The sequence below is a fragment of the Panicum virgatum genome, chromosome 9N, assembly GCF_016808335.1.
Source record: "Panicum virgatum strain AP13 chromosome 9N, P.virgatum_v5, whole genome shotgun sequence".
NCBI classification, from domain to species: domain Eukaryota; kingdom Viridiplantae; phylum Streptophyta; class Magnoliopsida; order Poales; family Poaceae; genus Panicum; species Panicum virgatum.
Genome location: NC_053153.1, coordinates 36,907,926 through 36,928,726, shown reverse-complemented (window position 1 = coordinate 36,928,726; position 20,801 = coordinate 36,907,926). Strand labels below are relative to the sequence as shown.

General features: G+C 44.0%; 1 long non-coding RNA gene across 28 annotated transcripts; it reads right to left on the bottom strand.

Annotated features, from left to right (window-relative positions):
- Positions 1-706: 706 nt before the first annotated feature.
- LOC120688497 lies at positions 707-20,391 on the bottom strand. 28 transcript variants are annotated; one of them, XR_005681144.1, is made up of 19 exons: positions 19,410-20,391; positions 19,193-19,279; positions 18,797-18,845; positions 18,581-18,676; positions 18,436-18,503; positions 18,194-18,253; positions 18,051-18,109; positions 17,506-17,600; positions 16,564-16,674; positions 16,353-16,439; positions 15,923-16,135; positions 15,729-15,815; positions 15,129-15,265; positions 12,296-15,033; positions 11,969-12,212; positions 11,708-11,897; positions 11,457-11,628; positions 11,241-11,376; positions 10,632-11,160 (listed from the first exon to the last, which is right to left on the bottom strand). It is a non-coding gene; the product is annotated as an uncharacterized LOC120688497 (long non-coding RNA). The 28 variants fall into 28 exon arrangements; XR_005681145.1 differs by having other exon boundaries at positions 16,564-16,671; XR_005681138.1 differs by having other exon boundaries at positions 16,564-16,732; positions 19,410-20,390.
- Between the last annotated feature and the right edge of the window lie 410 nt (positions 20,392-20,801).

Here is a 20,801-nt window from a genome sequence, read left to right as displayed (position 1 = left end):
AATCCTTGAAGACATGTTGAGAGCATGTACTATTCAATGTGGCAAGAACTGGGACAAATGCCTAGCACTAGCTGAATTCTCTTACAATAACAGTTATCAATCCAGCTTGCAAATGGCACCATTTGAAGCATTGTACGGTCGAAGGTGTCGAACTCCTTTGAGTTGGTCACAAGCTGGAGAACGCAAAATCTTTGGGCCAGATTTAGTCCCTGAGGCAGAGGAGAAAGTCAAAGTTATCCAGACTAATCTTAAAGCAGCCCAATCAAGACAGAAAAGTTATGCAGACAAAAGAAGAGATCCTTTACAATTCGAGGTAGGGGATTTCGTATATTTGCGAGTATCTCCTACTAGAGGTGTTCAACGCTTTGGCGTAAAAGGGAAATTAGCACCCCGATACATCAGACCATTTGAAATTATTGAAACTTGTGGACCCGTTGCCTACCGACTTCGTCTTCCTTCTCAGTTGGCCGCCATTCATGATGTCTTCCATGTATCACAACTCCGGAAGTGCGCCAGGGTACCTACTGAGATCCTTGAACCACAAGATATCGAAATTAAATCCGATCTATCCTATGCGGAGTATCCAATCAAGATTCTTGACACCAAAGAAAGAAGTACTAGAAGGGAGAAAGTTAAAATGTACAAGATTCAGTGGACTCACCATACCAAGGAAGAAGCTACTTGGGAGACTGAAAATTTCCTCCAAAGAAACTTTCCCGACTTTCTTAGAACAAATCCAGGTATCAAATCTTTCCATTCTTAGTCTTCCTGTAATCTCGGGGCGAGATTCCTTTTAGGGGGGAAGGCTGTGACACCCTAGGAGTCTGCACAATCAAATTGCACTCATTGGATGCATCATGTGCTCATTTTACTTAAAAAGGATCTTTTTGTAATTATAAAAGGTTATATGTGTAATTATGATGTTATGCAAGGTCCTTTCTGCAGATATATTTGAATTGGGTGTGCAATTATAGCTTTTGTGGAGGGTGTTTTTGCAAAATGTGGTGTAATCATTACATGGCAGGGAACTTTTCAAATCAGCCCAAGTTTGAAGTGAAATTTCATTGAAAAAGACAAGTTCCTTTAAATTCAAATTTCTTTCTATGTTTTCAAATTTAGCTCTCTATCCTTTGATCAAATAAATTTTTGCACAACATCAAAGTTGTAGATCTTGAAAAACTGAACAACTTTCATGTTGGGCACTTTTTCATTTGAGCCTTATTTTAAAAGTTATCGCTATTTTACAGTGGGGTCCCTGGAATTTTCGGAAATAGCGCTTAGGTCCTTTCTTCCACCTCCAGCCTGCCTGCTTGCTCTGTTTCTCCCCGCCGCCGCTGTGCAGGTCGCCGGCGCAGTGGAGAGTCTGCCCGGCCACGTTCTGCGTCGTGCTGGCACACACGCGTTGCGCTGCCCCTCCTCCACCGCCCTTGGCTGTGCGCTAGAGCCTCCCCTGCAGTGCCACACCGCCCAGTGCCGCCGCATGGTCACCACCTCGCCGTCGCCGTGGCCCGGCCAAGGCAGAGGCCGCCGTTCTCTCCTCTCGCGCGCACAGGCACTACAAAAACCCCAGCACCCCATTCCGCCTGTTCTTTCGCCTCCTCCTCGCTCCCACGTCCCAGAACGCGCCACCGCCACCCACAGAACCCCGGAGAGCTTGACGCCGCCGTCGACCCGCTTCACTGCAGCATCCCCGCCCACGCTGAGCACTCCACCAGCTTCGCCTCATCCTCGCGCAGCTAACAAGCTACTTCCCGTCGACCAAATCCTACTGGAACCCCCTCGCCCTCGAGCTCCGCCACCGTAGCCGAGCTCTGTCGCCGCTGCTCGCCGTCGAACCCCCTCCTCCGCACTCCCCCGCCCTCAATTGACCCCACCAATAGATCCGCCTCGACCTCGCTCAGTTCCCAGGCCACTTCCCCTCGCCCAACCCTCACTGGAATAGTGACACATTGGAATAGTGCTATAGGGACTTGTTTGTAATAGTTTGCTGTGATCTTTGAAATTCAATATCAATTCGTGGAAAATTCGTAAAATAGAAAATCTAGATGTTTTGGAATCCTCTTGAAGATCTCTGTGCAGTAGAACCATAATATGTTAGGCTTTAGTTGAAAATTTTTGCTGTAGAATTTGATTTGTGTTACTAGTGCATAAATATTGGTTGATTTTATCTTTTTCTTATCTACTATTTGAAGCCTGATCTTGCAATGAAATTTTTATGGTGATTTACTCATATGTATATAGTGTTTCTATAAAAATTTCGTGCTCAGTTCTCATGTATAGATATTTATTTGATTTAATCCATGTTTAATAGACTTTATTTATGGTAAATAGTTTCTGTTCGTAATAAATCATGAAAATATATCTGCATGTTCTTCTTGGGTAGCTTAGCTTGTCCAGGAAGTTTGAGCCTCAGTTCATGAATATAACAGGATCTAAAAATAAATCTTGCTAATCTGACGTCTGTTTTGTTTATTTTCTCAGAATTAATTATTTGCAGATAAAATCATGAAAAATTCACAGTAGCTATTTCTTTTCTGTTTAGACCTCCTGTTAAATTTTGAGATTCTGTTTTGTTATATTTTGACCTGTATAATTCAAGCTTGTTCTAGGTGTAGTCTGAATGAATAAATTGTTGTGATTAAATGGTTACATGTCTTGGCATGATTTTTACAGGGTAGCTTAATCTGATTATTTTCTGTTTAGGGTAATTTTTTCTAAATTTATTTCTGGTTGTGGTTTGAGTTGTTTATTTATTAGAAGACCATGACTTATTTGTTATAGAAAATCACCCCCCCACTTGTTTAATGAAGTTAGTAAACTTCATTTGTGTTGTTGATCATGATGCCTTGTGTAGTTAGATTTGTTATTTAATTACTCTATAAACGATTGCCCATGTGTGTTTATAATGTTGTTCTTGCATTACATATAGATACGACTACTTTGTCGGACGGGACATACGCGCTGATCCCGGAGTCTGACGGAGGTGATCCAGAAGTCCAGGTGAACGCCGCTGAACTAACTGAAGCCCCGAACCAAAGTTCGGAAGAGCCTAGAGCTGAAATAGTTAGCGACTACCGAGAAGGCAAGCCCCGGACATAACCTATATTTCAAATTATTACCATTTACTGTTATTACTTGCTTATGCATTTACAGTTCTTAGGATTTGAATTGAAACCCTAGATGCATGATCCTAGGAACCTATGTACTGAAAACTAGACTTGAGTTCGACTACTTGCTAAGCTTATAGGACCGGTAAAAGTCGAGTGATTGCCTATCACTCGCGAGCTTTATAGGAATTGCTTGTTTACTTTCTGTTATCAATATAAGGACGACGGACGGGGTCGTGTTCGATATCATGACCTATGATGAGACCCCGTCTGTATTGATGAACTTGCTAAGGTCGCGGTGTGTGGTAGCGGTGGTTAAGTTTTTGAAAGTACTAGCCACATGACGTAAATATGGTACGCAGCAAGCCTAGTAGCCGATTGGACCGGGGAGTGGATATACCTGATACTCTCTCTTAGGGATAGGTTTTATTTTTATGTTGCGCAACACTGCAACTTCAAGGGACAAGGGTGGACCTTGGAGCCCTGTAGTCGGGGAGAGTGTTCCTATCCACAAGCCGGAAAGAAAGGTCAACGGTTGTTTGGGAACGACCCGACGGTGTTCCAGACGTGTGTGTTAGGTTTGCCTGGCCAGGTTGAATTTCGATTCAGAATCGTCCGCCCCTCACGATGATATGAGACTGCTTGATCTCTTTGCCACACAGAGTAATAAGAGCAACATTACTATGATTAATCTTGATGTTTGCTTAAAGTTCTACCATGATTGTTTAGTAGTTGCTTACATAGAATGGTTAATCAACTAGAATCTGGAAAGCTAAAAGTTGAAAGTAAGGACCTACTCTTTATTGCTTTTCAGCAAAAAGGAAACCAGAGCCTCACAAAAAGGAAACTTATTTTATGGCTTGTATAACTGCTTTACTAAGGATGGTCTTGTAATAATGTTTTAGAACTGGTATGTAATAACTTTTATGTCTGTGATGTAAAAATTGTGGTTGTAATATCTCTGGACTCGCCTTCGTGCGGGGTATGCTTGTTCGATCCGAAAACCGGTGGTTGTATCGGGACGTTACCCGACAGACCAAGGATTGTTCCGTTTGAAGTGCGTTAGAGCTGGTGTTGCCTTTATGCGATGGCCTGCGCACTTGAGCCGGGATAGTTCAGGTGGTTCTGCCACAACTTCACAAATATTTAATCATAGAAAGTCCTCTCGTGCCAAGCGTGGAAGGCATGGAAAGTCCTATCGCGCGAAAGCCGAAAGCTAGGGCCCACCTATGCGTGCTAAAGAACCGAAGGTCCCCCTAAAGAAAGCCCTTTCGTGCAAACTACCGAAGGCATGGAAAGTCCTATCACGCGAAAGCCGAAGCCTAGGGCCCACCTATGCGTGCTAAAGAGTCGAAGGTCCCCCTAAAGAGAAGTCCTTCTGAGCGAAATGCCAAAGGCACGCAATATTTTTTCACACACGCTCCGCGTTTCGAATCTTTGGGACAGAAGTCCAAAAGCAGCAATCTTTGGGAGCATCACGCCCTCCAAGCACGCGAAAGGGGGGTGTCGGTGTTTAGCCGCCAAGCCTGCTCAGGGATACCATTAGCAGTAGGATTGTAGGCAAGGGATTGACTAGCTTTGGAACTCGATGGTGCAAAGAACACAAGGATTTAGACAGGTTCGGGCAGTGACGTGCGTAATACCCTACGTCCTGTGTGGTTGCTTGTATTGCCTTAGGTGTTGATGTGCTTTGATGGGGTGCTTGCCCGCCCTTATATACTTTGGGAGGACACGGTTACATGAAAAGTTCTTGCCGAGTACAATTGGAGTCCTACTACAACTAGGTTGGGTAGTTTCCTAAGTAGAAAGCCGTAGGTTCGACCTTCAAAAATAAATCTTTGATGCAACATATCCCGTTGCCCCCGAGCCTTGAATCTAAATCCCGTATCTTGTGGGTAGCCCCGAGCTAAGATTTGGAATTAAGGATTTAATTCGTGGCATCTGATTTTATTCCAAAAATATCAGCAAGTATAATCAGATCTGATACCCAAAAGATCTCTTTTTCAGGTAATATCCCAGAAAAATGATACGATTAGATATAACACACTGATTACTCCCATGATATCCTTAAGAATAAAAGCCGGGATGTTTATCTCTTTTCTGTGCATTCACGTGAAGATTCACTGTGTGGGAATACACCCTATTACACTCGTGACTTCTATGTCTGTAGTGTCACAGGTTGCTTCCCAGTGAAGCCCACGCGGCTATAAAAGGCGAGCAAGAGCCCTTTCCAGGAACACCCAACCATTGAAGACATGGCTCTCAGCTGGTGTTCTTGTTTAGAAAGGTTCCGCTCTCCTGATATTTGTAGATTTCCTCCAGCAACAGGTGCTAGAAGAGTACTTGTGAGTGACAAAAGAAGTCTCTGCTGCCAAGCCCTGCAACCCCACTACTCTCATCGGGTCCATTCTAGAAATGATCCCCTTGCAACTACCCTGGAGGGAGGTTCTCTGTGGACTGGTTGCATTTGGTTGTGTCATGCTCTTGGGATTCCCAAGATGGAAGTGTACCCAAGAACTGACATCTCTGGTGAGGAGACTTAATCTTGTCACAACGTATTCAGGGAGAAGGAAATTTTTCTTTTCAAGATGCAAGAAGAGGACTTGCGAGGCGCTTATTGTAATCTGCCTCCTTGCTCTTGAAACTTTTCTTCCAGAATACGATTATCATTATTCCCTTAGTGGGAATAACAAGTTTGGAGCTTTGTAATGACCTTAGGCCGATGTAGCTGCAGCCGTCCTCGTCTAGGAGATCTAGGAGGGGCGCGTGCAGGTCTAAACTTATTGTAAGTACTCGAATTGTGACATCGAGTAGTTTATTGCTTCTATGCATTTCTTTTTATCTTGAATGTAATCTCAGAAAAAGAAAAGTCATGTCAAGTAGTTGTTATGGGATTTGAGTGTTTTCTTCTTTCCGGAATGTAATCTCAACAAAAGAAATATCTCAGAAAAAATCTTGTTTTTACTGCAAACAGTAACCGACTCTCAAAGTTCCTGATATTTACCATTTTGCCACCGCCATTTCTATTTAAACGAGCGGTAAATTAGGTTTTACCCCACTGACCGCCATTCTCCGCCTTTGCTTAAGGTTTTAGATCTATTCTTGCTCTCCTCAGCATTTCTGGATGCAATCCCTTTCCTTCTCCTACGCTATCTAAGGTTCTCGATTCTTGGGTTAGAGTAGCCATTGTATGCGTGTGAAGCGTCTGGTGAATTTCCGAATGGCGTCCAAGAAGTCGACCAAGGGGAAGGAGGCGGAGACCATACCCACCCGTGACAAGGGGTGGTCGCCAAGTAAGTGTTCAGACTCTGTCAGACCCGGGACAGCGGGACTACTTATAGGCATGGAATGTTCTACAATAAGGGATAGTGTTTGGATGTACTTTACCTCTGTTGTAACTACCCGAATAGGCGTAGAGCTAGCTGCAGTATAAGGAAACTATCCGACCGGGTTGTAGTAGAACTCCAACAGTACTAGGCTAGAACTTTCCATGTAACCCTGCCCCCCAGAGTATATAAGGGCGGGCAGGGGACCCCCACAAAAACACATCAACACCTAAGGCAATACAAGCAACCACACAGGACATATGGTATTATGCACCTCGCGGCCCGAACCTGTCTAAACCCTTGTGTTCCTTGCACCATCGAGTTCCAGAACTAGTCAATCCCTTGCCTACAGTCCTACTGCTAAGGGTATCCCTTAGCAGGCTTGGCGGCTTAACACCGACAGCTAGCGCACCAGGTAGGGGATTCGGCGAGTTAATTGGCGAATTCGATAGCCGGATCAAGTGACGCCAATGCTATTCCTAAGGGCACGACTCTCGTTTTCGGTTCCTGGGCTTGTACAGGTGATGGATCGTGCGGCTTCTCCTGGCACCTTGTCATGCCTAGTGCACCAGAATCGAAATCTAAAAGCCAACCCACCGAAACAGACAATGCTACTGAATTTAGCGGGAACCAAGCTCTACTTGAGTTTGATTCGGAAACCACGGAAAATGTATCAACTCCAAATCACCCCCACGAGTTAGCTGAGTTCAACGCAAACTCCAATTCCGAAAATTTTCAATTTTCCGAAATTCTTGGAAAATACCTGGCTTATCTCAAGTCAATCAAACGCCCCAAGATCGTCAACTCAGAACTACTTGACGGAGTAGATCGGGTTTCTCGATCAATCGAAGGATGCATCAAGCTTGCAGAATCTGCCCTCGGCTCATCCAAGGCACAGCAAAGCCCAGAAACATTAAACCCACCACAAGAGCGGTCGGGTGATATGTTTTCAGGGATCGATCGAGTCGAATCTACACTCATCAACTGCTTTAACATGGCCGAAAGTACTCTGCAACACAAGAAACATAATTCAGTAGAAAAATTCTATGGGAAACCTGAGAAGACAGACCCCCAAATCATTGAACGGATGGGACTGCTTCTCTCAGGGAAACCCCAGAATCATCCACCGAAACCTACCCACAAGTGGACTCCGGAACCAACCGACACCTCTGACCCCCTTATTTGATCAAGATTTCGATCAATTCATGAAAATCTTGACAACCTCGAACTATATGATGATCTCGAGGACTAGTCATACAACGTCGACTTGTTTATGGATGCCATGTCCCACTCACCACACATGGCAGACATCCTTTGTGAGGAAATCAAGCTTAAAAAGCAAAAAGAAGCTTCCAAAACCCTAGAAAAATCGAGCGATTCGATTTTTGACAAGCCATGGACCAAAGAGCCAGAAGGACTGACTCCTACCCAATTCTGGCTACATTGGATGAACGAGAACGCCCTCCGAGAAGAGATGGGCATTCCGCTCCTCGCTCACCCAAAACACACGTACTCGAAAATAGGTGGTCTAACCGACTCCAACTCCGAATACTCTTATGATTTGGAGGACGAGCTTGATAACCTGATCCAGTATAGCAAAGAAATCAAATCCAACTCGACTAAGAATCACAAATCCGATCAGAACTCCCTGCCCAACTTGGTCATATATGCGACACCGCAAGAGCGGACAGTGCGCCTGGAAGGGACCCGTCCTCAACCTATTAAGACTCCCAGTCCTCAGCTCGATGACCTCCCGTTTTAGGAAGGTACTCTGCTAGATCTGCCAAGAAGCAAAGAAGACCAAGAGGTTGAGGATCTCTATCACGATGTTCTCATGGTTCGCATCTCTGAGATCCACGAATCAGATGATGATTCGATGGAGCGTCTCAACCTTGACGACTACAATTCTGATGACTACGATGAGTACCTCTCCGACAACATGGAAGCTACTCCCATAGCAATCATAGAAGTCAAGACTACTATCGAGCAAGACCCACCATTAGCTCCACCAGCCGTGACGGTGACCGTCCAGTTGGAAGACGAGCCTGTGATGGAGGATCTCTACGAGCGCCGCCGTGTGCTCAACCAAAAAAGGGCGTTCCGGTGCCAGTGTGTTGCCAACCGTCGACAAGAACAGCAAGGCGACAACTACGACTACTCAAACAGCGATCTCCGCAACGTCATCAATATTGGGTGTGACGCATGTAATGTGATCATCTCAAGGAAAAAGGAGCGCGAGGAGATAGAGGCTTATACCCCTTCTTCCATCTACCACATACCAGCACACATATCTGGATCCTTCAAGAAGCGCAAGCAGGCGAGTACCACTCCTCAGGGCAAGCCTATCGAAGGAGACAGATCAACGAAACGCTCCTACGCAAATGCTTCATGCATCCAAAGAGCTCTCATACAGTCTTCGAGTGCAACACACTCCGCAAAGCTCTTGGAGCACCTCTGGTGAATGAAACTTTACCAAAAATCTAGTCGACCACTTTGTTGATTAGAATTATCCATAAATATTTTCATATTTAGTCATGTAAACAATTGCTCAAGTATTCATTACTATGGGCAAGGCGTAGGTCTTAAGAGTGAGAGTCTGTCATTTTACAATTTCTGTAATCGTGGCAATTATTAACAAAGTTGATTTTCTTATAAATCGACTACTTGGCTCTCTCAAAATTACGACCTACACCCTACACTGCTCTACTTCAAATTCTATGTCAACAGCGAAGACAAGGAGCAACTATCGAGTAGTTCATAGGCCACGACCTAGCTTGGAATACCTTAAAAGTGAGTCCCACTCTGGTAAACCGACGGGGTTAATCCTAAACAGTCGACTTTTAAGGTTACTCCAGTCCTCAAGTAGGACACCCTATTCGCTGGCTCGAGTAGGTTTTGGATATCTCCATAGTGAGTCCCACTTGGGTAACCCGACGGGGTTAATCCTAAACAGTCGACTTTTGAGGTTGCTGCAGTCCTCAAGTAGGATACCCTACTCGCTGGCTCAAGTAGGTTTTGGATATCTTTAAAGTAAGTCCTACTTGGCTAACCTGACGAGGTTAATCCTAAACGGTCAACTTTAGAGGTTACTCCAGTCCTCAAGTAGGACACCCTACTAGCTGGATCGAGTAGTTTTTTTTGGATATTTTCAAAGTTATTCCCACTTGGGTAACCTGACGAGGCTAATCCTAAACGGTCAATTTTAAAAATTACTCCAGTCCTTGAAAAGGATAACCTATTCTCAAGAAGATCTCAAGTCACGAAACCTATCAAAGGGCAGGACAATACATTCGTTCTTGGTACCCCGAGTAGTTGACGAGAGTCTCCCGCTTGCTTGGACCACCGAGTTTGTCGGATGTTACACTAAGTTCTTGGTACCCCGAGTAGTTGACGGGAGTTTCCCGCTTGCTTGGACCACCGAGTTCCTAGGGTGTTACATTCACTCTTGGTACAACGAGTAGTTGACGAGAGTCTCCTGCTTGCTTGGACAACCGAGTTCGTAGTATATTGCCTTCGTTCTTAGTAACCCGAGTATTTGACGAGAGTCTCCCGCTTGCTTGGACCACCGAGTTTGTCGGATGTTATACTAAGTTCTTGTTACCCCGAGTAGTTGATGGGAGTGCCCCGCTTGCTTGGACCACTGAGTTCCTAGGGTGTTACATTCGCTCTTGGTACCCCGAGTAGTTGACGAGAGTCTCCCGCTTGCTTGGACCTCCGAGTTCGTAGGATACTACACTTGTGCTTGAATCCGAGGCATTCTAATACCATGCTTGGTGTTTAGAGTTGTTTTGTGCTCGCAATGGCTTTATCCATTAGCAACCTTTCAGAGTGCAAACACGACCAGACAGCTCTATACGACATTTCTTTAAAAAAGAAATGATCTTCAAGTTACGGCTTGACTATTTTCCTAGTGCTTTTCCCACGCGGTTAATCTCATCAGATTCAATCCAAACCGGTCAGCACTAGGAAGCCTACCCTGGTTCTGAACAATCTACTCGATGCATTATCGAGCAAAAACTTTTGGCTCCACCCGTATCTAAGGAATAAGACAGGATACACTACAAAGACAAATTTTATATTTTTGTCATCGAGTAGGCGCGCTGCCGCCAAACTTAGATGGACTCGCCCCAAGACTTTCAAATAATACTACTCGACTACCTAGGAATTCCTACTCCTTTCGACTTCAACAAATACTCGGTGAAAAGCAAATTTAAATATTTGTACACAACTCAAAGAGTATTTTGGAGCTCCAGAAGCTCATTACATCATTCGATTACAAAGACCAAAAGATCAGGCATTCCTTAGGCTATCCACTATCCTATCAGCAATAGGTGATACTTCAAAAAGGTACTGGTCAAACTGCTCTTCACTGTAGTCTGACTTCACTCCCTCACCTAGCGGATCCAGTGATGTCTGCGGCCAGTAGGACTTTACCAACCCGAGTACGTGTGACACATACTGTCGGGTGGTTACCGAGACATACTGCAGAAAGCATTGAGGAACTTTCTGAAGCTTCCCCGCCAAAGAGAGTGGTGCCTCTGCATTGTCCTCGGGTATCTCTACCATGTCTACCACAGCCTGTGCCGCAACCTTCAACTCATCAAGCATCTCCTTGTCGGAATCTGCCATGATCTTCTGGAGCTTCCCGATTTCATTTGTGTTTCGATACATAAGAATCTTTAGATCAAGCACCGTACTCTCCTGAATCCTTAATGATTTTGGGAGTGCTGCGCATTTGATTAAGGAGAGTTCTTATAAACATCAGATGTATTAAACTACTCGGCTGCTTTTATAGAAAAAGACAAACCTCTTTTTTCCTTGGAGATTTTCTTGTTCTTCTCCATGAGAGCAGCTTTTTCGGTCGTGAGCCTGGACACTCGTTCCTTTAGAGCGAGTAGCTCTGAATTGTCCTGGAGCTTGCCGCTCCCCTGCTCCGTCAGCTCCTGAATACATAAAAGCAAAAAGATCAGTATCTAACTACTCTATCTATAAAAATAAAGTACTCGAGCCATCGACTACTTACCATCAAAAGCTTTTCACAAGGCCAACATGCTCTTGCGCAAGCTTCATTCTATCTACTTGTGGCAGGGCACTTCTCGATGGAGCAACGGAAGTGTTGGTCCCCACCACAAGGGCCGCCTCTGCATGCGGCATCTCGCCAGTTTTTCCCGCAGGATCCCCCAGATTGAGAGGACCTAGGAAAAATTCTTCAAGTAAAAAGCAGAACAAAGAGGAGAAAAGTGAAGATTGGAGGAGAAGGTATAACAAACTTACATGCAGGAACATCCTCCGACTGCTAGCGCCCCTCCTCTATCTCAGGAACTGGCGAATCCCGTAGCATGGAATCCGCCATCTCCTCTGTAGCACGAGCATCCGCATCAGTGGTACTCGTAGGATCCTCGCTTGAAGGCTTGGGGCTGTGGAAGTACTTCCACCAGGCTCTCCGGCCTCTAGGAGCACGTTACTACAAATATGTCAGGGTTAAAAGAACTCGACATAAAAAGGAAAAACTAGAAGTCAAAGTATTTAAGATACTTATGCAGGTGCTCTCTTCAGGGAAAACTTTTTCGGCATGCCTAACTTGGGAGTAGGCTGGACGACCATCGCCTTGCTCCCATCAGTGTCGGCACTGCCTCCTTTGGTACTACCCACCAGTGCAGTTTTCTGTGGCGGGATAGTTTCCGTCCCATTTGATGGGTCCACTGGGGTGGAAGGCACTATTGATCCCACCCTAGCATCATCCCCAGATGTTGTAGTCCACGGAATCTTGCCCGTCAAACTTAAAAAACCAAATAGTTTGTAAAAAGCAACTCGATGAAACTTGGAAAAGTACTCGATTGCAATAAACCAACTAAAATTTACCTATCAATGCCGGATTGCGAAGAACCTCGATGCTTCTGTGCTGTTGTCCGAGTACCCTTTGGGTGATCCACCTGAGTACCCTCGCTCAGGCTGGGGCTCCGTCCCCCACTCTCCTCCTCACCAACAGCTTCCCCAGCCTCTGCACGATCAAACTCACTATCAGAACTATCTATATAAATCTCCATAGATAAAGATTCTTCTAGGTTTGGTTTTGGCGGTGCATGAGCGCTTGGAAGAAGGTGAAAAGGATCAAAAATGCCTGGCAAGGAGGGCTGCTTTTGTACACATCCACGTCCTTCTGAACAAAAGAAAAATTCTATTAGAAACTTACAAATAAAGTACTTGAAAAAACAAATCAACTACTTTGTTCATACCTGTTTCGGAGGATTCGATGCTGAAAAAGTATCAGGGATAAGGGGCACATGCTCCACCTTCTTAAGTAGTCGCTGTACTCGACTAAGAACCTCTCCATTAGAGATCTCTTTATTCGAGTACCGCGATGGGTCACTTGTTCCTTGATACTAAAAGCCAAATGTCTATCGAGCCTATAACGACTAAATCCTTCGCTTCATCTAGTTAAAGAAGACAACTTCTCTGGTTAAATGTCTTTGCCTCAGCTCGGCAATCCGCTCGAGTAGATCCGGAATTTGGCTGTCATCTACCGGCTTGTTCCATTCAGGCCTCTGAGTTGGGGGACCTGGAGTAATCACTGGAAGGGTATCGCCATGGTTTTTTATGTACAACCATTTTGGCTTCTTGTCGATTACTTTACTCGATAGTTTATAGGGGATATAAACCTTATCCATCCCATGCCTAACCTGAATCCCCGCACCACCAACTACATCTAATTTACTAGAGTTTGGCTAGGGTTTGAGGTGGAAAAGATGGAGGAAAAGTTCAAAATGGGGCTCGATGCCCAGAAAAGCTTCGCACAAATGTACGAAGATAGAAAGATGAACAAAAGAATTGGGGGTAAGATGATGAAGTTGGATCCCGTAATAATACAGGAGCCCAGAAAAGAAATTAAAACAAGGAAGCCCCAATCCTTGTTCAAAATATCATATGTTAATCTGCTTAGTTGGAAATCGCAGCTTGGCTATGGTACCCGGGACTACTTTTACTACAAAAAGAGATGTGGTAATGATTCAGCAACTTATGAGGCAATAGATTTCATACAAGATGGAGATGACATGGTTAATCACAATCAGTTTGAAAAGAAAATTAGGGATGTATTGACAACCGAGGAACAACAACAACAACATGTGCCAATTACATCCCTGAAAACATTGAGAGATAATGAGAGTGATGACAATGAGGATGGTGTGAACGAGGAGGAGGATGATCATTTTGAAATTAATGCATACAAAGATTGGCTCATGGCCCAAGGCTCTAGTTCACTAAAGAATAACTCTGGAATAGTGAGGCTTACTAAATTACTTACTATCGTTCATTACTTGCAGATCTACGAGATGATTTCATGGAAGAAACTATAATAACTATTAAGTAAATTGTTAAGGCACCAAGGACAGCTAAAAGACATCAGTACTTCTTTGTTCTTTTGCACTTCCAATTTCTAATGAAATTTGTCAATGTACTTAGCTCATCTATTATCCATTTTTTGGCAGTGTGTTATAAAGCATTCGAGAAGCGTTGCGCAGAACCTAATGATGCAAATGGTAGCAGTGACTCACTTCCAACAGAATGGCTATTCAAGCTAGGAAAAATAAAGAAGCTGAAGGGTAAAGACTATGGTACATGATTAATATATTTGCAAACTATAGTCTTTATTCTTCAGTAGTTAATATAAGCTCTTATGTCTATATTCTTAGATGGTGGCAAGAAAACTGGACGTGGTACCTTGAAAGGGATTACTGCAGTGGCCAAGAGATGGAGCTCTCTCTCTCAAAAGCTAAAAATTCAATTTTCCGCAAAGCGGGGTGGTCCATGTGGAGAAAACAGGCGTACATTTGTGGACGAAATGGTTATGTTTACAAGGAAAAGGGCTCCACTAATTGGAGTTAGACGGTGGAAAGATGTGAAAGAAAATGTCAAGAATAGTATCGCACATGCAGTTATGGTATGTAAATGACACATGCATATTTATTCATTTATCTCATGCATAGTGGTGGACACTTCATTAGCTACCTACAAAGGTTGCATTACAAATATCCATTTTCTTTCATACAGACATGTTGGGATATCGAAAACGCTAATGAAATGATGGAAAAGAATTGGAAGATTGCACAAAAAATGCTACAATGGATGGCGAGCCACTTTTAGTGCTACCTAAAAGGCATTCAACACTTATGATGAGAGGATGAAAAACAGGCCTGAAGACTTAGATATTGTGGAGTGGCACTATTTGATCAAGTACTTTGGAACTAAGAAGTTCAAGGTACAACACTACTTTACAAACCAAGTATAGAATTATCAATTCAAATTTACATTGATAAACATTACTTGTTTGCTGGGTGCAGTTAGTTAGCAGCCAGAACTCTTCAAATCGACAGAATTTGAGAACAAATCATCTGATGGGTTCCAAACCATACTCGCAGTGCAGTTGGGAAAATGTAAATATTTCTTACATTGTTTTTCACTTCCAATACATTAAACAAGTTGTATGGTATTAAAGTCATTTAATATTGCACTTACAGAGAAATGTAGAAATTGGTGCAGAGCCAAGTACTTTGCAACTCTTTAAGGCTACTCACATAGGACATGGAATATGGTCTGGACACCTAGCAGAAAAAATTTACATGAGTAATTGTTCGATTGTAATCATGCTTCCACACTATATTTTATTATTTCTATCAGAGTATTACATAAACTGCACCTTCCATTGTCTTTTTCCCTTAGCATCAGACATCATGAAGACTGTCAATGTCAGAATCCAATGAGGATGCTTAGGAAGAATCAACAAGTATCATAGCTGACCCCATTGCAGAAGAACAAGCTTTCCGGGAAACGTACCTACAAACAACAGGAGCCAAATCTACCAAGTCATGTGGCCATGGTTACATGTGGACTCATAGTAACAAACGAATCCTTTAGGACAGACTTGGAGATCAGGCAAAAGAGATACATCGACTTAAAGAAATGATGGTACAGAAAGATGCTGAGAATGAAGCATAGAGCAAGAGCTTGCAGAAAAACTTAGACCGGAGCTGATGCAGGAGGTCAGAACAATGATTGCACAAAATAAAATCTGCTGCCAACACAAGAGGTAATGCATGAAAACAGATTGTATAATTTTCTTTGGTGGTTTTGGTTTGGTTCTCAGTAGTATCATGATAAATTTTGATTAATTACTATGTAACTGGGTTTATGGTAATTCATCAACTTGTAGTAAATAGTTTTAATAAAATTTTGCCAACCCTTAAAAGCTAACTAGTAAGGTGCCCGTGCTAACGCCACGGATAAATTGCAGACTTACAAAATAAACACGGGTTCCAAAATTTTCCAGCAGACCGTTCACCATACACCGGCTGACCATCCGCCGTTCAAAAAGTTCGAGTGCATTCTGTACAAAAAACACATGATGCATAATCCAAAATGAACTGTCATCAAACCATGTTATACATAGAATTTTGACGTATCATCTTAAGAAATGCTAGACAAAAAGCATACATCTTAAGAAATGCTAGACAAAAAGCATAAACCATCTCAGAAGGACAGGCTCAAGGCTGTCGTTTCCCCTACTTTTTGGAAGCTAATCAGAGCTTGAAAATTGGTATTAGGAGTTCAGGACATGATAGGCTAATGCAATCCCATGCTCTCAGTTGGAGGAAGTCGAAGATTGAAGCCAACCTCTGATTCTCAACAATTCATGGTTACAAAGCCCTGCATCAAATTCACATTATCCTTAGAGACTAAAAACAACCACAATATGAATTAATTGTACAGCGATGTTAAATTTGTTGCATGCCACTGCCCACTATCCAATAACTAAAACTTTGCTAGTGCAGAAATTCTCTGCACGAGCATTTAATAATCTCATATATATATAGATATATATCATAAGTTTTTTTTTCATGTGCACTTCAACATTAGACTTTACCTCTGCATGTTTTTTCTTGCGATGGAGAGCTGACCAACACCAATGTACTTCCAGCCCTGATAGTGCCATTTGAAAATGATAACCCATCTGCCAGCAATGATATAATTATTTACAAAGGTTGGAAGCACAAGAGCATAAACAGAATGAACACACAGGTACCCCCCACTTCATGTTGAATTGAAAAAATCTGGCCTGGGCTGGTCCACCGAACCTGCTTATCCACCGATCCAGACCAGCCACAACATGCAAGAACCAGCTGCGGCTGGGGTTCTTTCCCACCCCGCCGAACGGGGCGTTGATATTAGTTCATCTCACCAGGCTGCTGTTACCAAAGTGACTCATCGTCAGATCAACATACAGGAGTGGCACATATTTTCCGCCTGAACAGATCAAACATCAAGGTAACCAATTTCCATAAGTAGTAGAAACGGTGGTGTTTTGACCAAAGGAAAAAATTCATAGCAATATATATAGAGCATAGGCAACACAAGATATCCAGACTCTATGATATCCACAGGCAAACCTCTACATAATACTTTCAAAAAATAATTAAACCAAATGACACCATGATATTGAATCCAGACAACTCGCTTTCAAATGGTTTCCCTGAGATGTGGCCACCATTTTAACTATTTTGTGCAAGAACAAAAAAAATGATTAGACTCTGAACCTACAGATTGGCATGCACACACTAAGTACCTATCTTCACATCTAAACATATGCTATTAGCCTATTATTAGTCAGACAATCATTGGTTAGTATTCAGCTGAACTTAAACTACCACAATTGTGTCACGTACTAAATACAGACTATACATGTATACGCACAACAGGACCAAACAGGACTGGAACCAACCACCGCAAAACATGCTAGTTCCCAAAAATCTCTGAGCATTATTTTGGCTTTTGGTTTTTACAGCACAAAATAATCCTCACAAGGTATGAAAATTATCCCCTAAATGGTGTAGAGAAGACAACCACCAAATACCCAAGAGTCGAGTTTCTGTAAACCAGGAAAGATATTATGTAGAAAACAATTCTGAATTTGGACAGATCTGTAATTGGAATTCCAATTGGACAAGACTGAATTTTGTCAACATATATGAACTTTTTATAATTCAGTGCCTAATTTGGCCAGTCAATCAGCAACGCACCCTTGCAAGAACATGCATACTGCATATCAGAGGCTTGCACTGAAAGAAAAAAACTTAATCATGCCACTTCATCATTGTGCTGCTTTAAGAATGACCTAAGAAGAAACAACAACAACAACAACAACATAGCCTTTTTTCCCAAGCAAGTTGGGGTAGGCTGACCTAAGAAGAAAAAATGAAGAAATTTAATTGACTTGATTTACTAAAACCTACATTTATTGTATTTGCTGAAAACTGCAGTCTGAATCTGCTGGATGTGGTTGTTTCACTGTTTTAACAGGTGAAATTGGTAGCTGCTAGCCATCCCAGCTTCTATTCTGTTAATTTGGTGGGACTAACTTATTTTAATCTTCCCGTAAAAGCACAGCTGAAACGTATACTCGAAAAATGCTAAAAGCTGTGGACCATAATTCATCAGATAATCGATGCAGATGTCTAAAATTATTTCGTGTTCGTGTATAGAGATGCATCATATCAGTAAAAGCCATATAATGCTAAGAACTATGTGTAAATGAAGGAACTCAGAATGGTGAGAAGCATGTTACCAACGGATCAAATCAGCTTGTTTCCAGTGATCCAATAACAACATGACTTCATTCTTTGCCTCCAAAATTTTACACACAATTGATAGGAGTTAGTTTGATGTCAATCCTCAGAAATAAATGAATCTGATTTGTCTGATTCACACCTGTAGCTCATGGATTTTTTTTTCTTCAAATGATCCTCTTCCCGTGTTAAGCACATCAAACTGTATAGAAGACAACAATTATTATTATGAGAGAAAAGAATAAAGATGAAATCACCACAATTGGGCAATAAGTTTCATGAACTATTCATAGCCAGAGGAATAGAGTGATAATTAACAAGATGCAGATGCAGGGCTGAAGAAAAAGTGGAAATGTAAACAATTGCAGAGTAAATATAGGGCACCTAACAGCTCTCCCTCAGAATGCGAACACAACAATTACAGCAGCTTTTACTTTAATAGTAGAACCAACCTAAGAAAAGTAAACAATGGTTGATCAGTAATATTCTGGATTAGAAAACCTCTATTGTACCCAATGATAGCATTTACCGCTGCTGAAGACACAGATTCCTCATGGGGCATCATCGGGTGACCAACGCGCCACATTACTTTCTTGAATTTAAGTGGCTGGTTATACAGTCTAGCCTAGAAGATTTAGAACTGATTAGTCTAATAATTTGGATGGTTTACGCGGGGCTGCTTGCGTTCATCGATAGACTTTCCTACGAGACTAAAGTTTATTCTTATAAATAGGTAGAGACATACTTCTGCACATATTCTGCCCATCAACAGGATAGAGCCCTCGACGGGTTTCCTGCAGCCATCACAATGGAAAAGGTCAAGCAGAACATTAGGAATCTGTGGTTAGAAAAAGGAAACTAAATTAGCCCGCGCTAACGCTACGGCGAAATCTTAGACATGCAAAAGAAGGATTTACACATAGAAGAGCTAAATCCCAATTTCAGCAATCACTTAGACATCCATTCCAAAATTGGAACACAAGCTACCACAGAAGCTTGACTGTTGCAACACATTTTTTTCCCCAAAATTGGAACACAAGCTACCACAGAAGCTTGACTGTTGCAAACACAAGAGAATATCATATGCAAATTACACAGATCGAAATGCATCAAGCACGCAATCAAAGGTGGGAGCCATTACCATGATTATGCACAGCTTGTTGAACACATCCTGAAGAATCTTGTAGTTCTGGATCATGTCATATTCGGTCTTTGCATCAAAGTTAACCTGCAAGCATGCACAAAATACAGTGGTTACAATCAACTGAACAACCAAACACCACGAGTGCGGACCCAAATACAGATCAATCAAGTCAGAAGCTGGTACGAAAAGGAAGGAAGCAGCATCAGTATCAAACCTTATGCATCTGCACCACTCCGGGATGAACCATATCCATCAGCGGCAAAGGGATAACAAACAACCAATCGGCACAAAATTCCGCACCGCGCCACACATCAAACAATTCCCAGACCACATAATCCGCGTGAACAAGAGATCGCGATACTCTCGGACAGATCAAACCCTAACCCTTAACCTGGCAAATTGAACCAAGCAAGCGTGGCCCAATAAATTGGGGATGAGAAAGGGGCCTGACCTCCTCGACCTTGGCGAGGGAGAGCTAGAGGGTGGCATTGATCCAGTGCAGGATCTCGCCCCTACCCACGAAGTAGGCGCCGTCCATGATCCCGATGCTCGAGTGCTCGACACCACCGCCATCGCCTCCTTCCCCCTCAGTCGCGAGCTGCAAAACAAACTTTTTGTTGCAACCGTTGAAATCGAACAACTCCACGAAGTCGTCCGGGACGCCGTCGGCGGGCAGTGATCGAAGTCGGGCGCGGACAGCGGTGGCCGCGCACACTGGCCGTGGAACCCCTTTCCCGAACCCTAACAGCGGGGAGGCCGCGGGTCACGCACGCGCAGGGCGCGACGCACGGCGGACGCCAGTCCCAAACTCCCGCTCCGCAGTGCGCCCGCCTGCGGAGGCCCTGGAGCCGCCCCAGCGGCGGCAGCGGAGGCCCCTTATCTCGCCCCTGCTGGCGGCGAGACCGGCCGGCGGATCTGCACCTGCCGGAGGCCGCAGCCGGCGCGCGTCCCGGCGGCGGCGCCCGAGCCCTACGTCGGCGCGCGTGACGGCGGCGGCGACTGAGCCCGCAGCCCCCTGGCGCGTGTGACGGCGGTGGAGGCTGAGCCCGCAGCCCCCTGCGCGAGCGTCCCGGCGGCGGCCGCCGGAGCACGCAGCCCCCTGCGCGCGTCCCGGCGGCGGCGGCTGGAGCCCGCAGGAGACCGCTGGGAGATTTGGAAGCGGGGGTGGGATTCGAACCCTGGCCGCGAGGGGCGCTGTGCGGGGCGCTGAGGGAGCGGAGGCTCCAAATGCCTGCAGAAGCTTCAACGCGTTGAAGCCTGGACATTCTGGCCGTTGGATTGAGTTGAGGACTGCTGAGAGCCGTTGATTTTGATGAAGTAGCATTTCTGGGTACAATTTTTAGTGTGCACTATGGTCTGGCTTCTCAGCAGGGCGTTTTGCTAGGTGGCCCTAGCATAATTTAATCGTTCCTTTATAGGATGGATGGATGCAGTTGAGTCAGCCAACCTTAGAGCCTCATAGTTTGCGTTATACTTGTTGAGTACAAGTTGTGTACTCACTCTTGCCTCTTCTCTACTTTTTCTCTTGGATACGCTACTGCTGCTCAGTTCCTGCCGACGCGAGGGAGTTCTCTCAGCACTACCAGGACTACGAGGACTTCTAGGC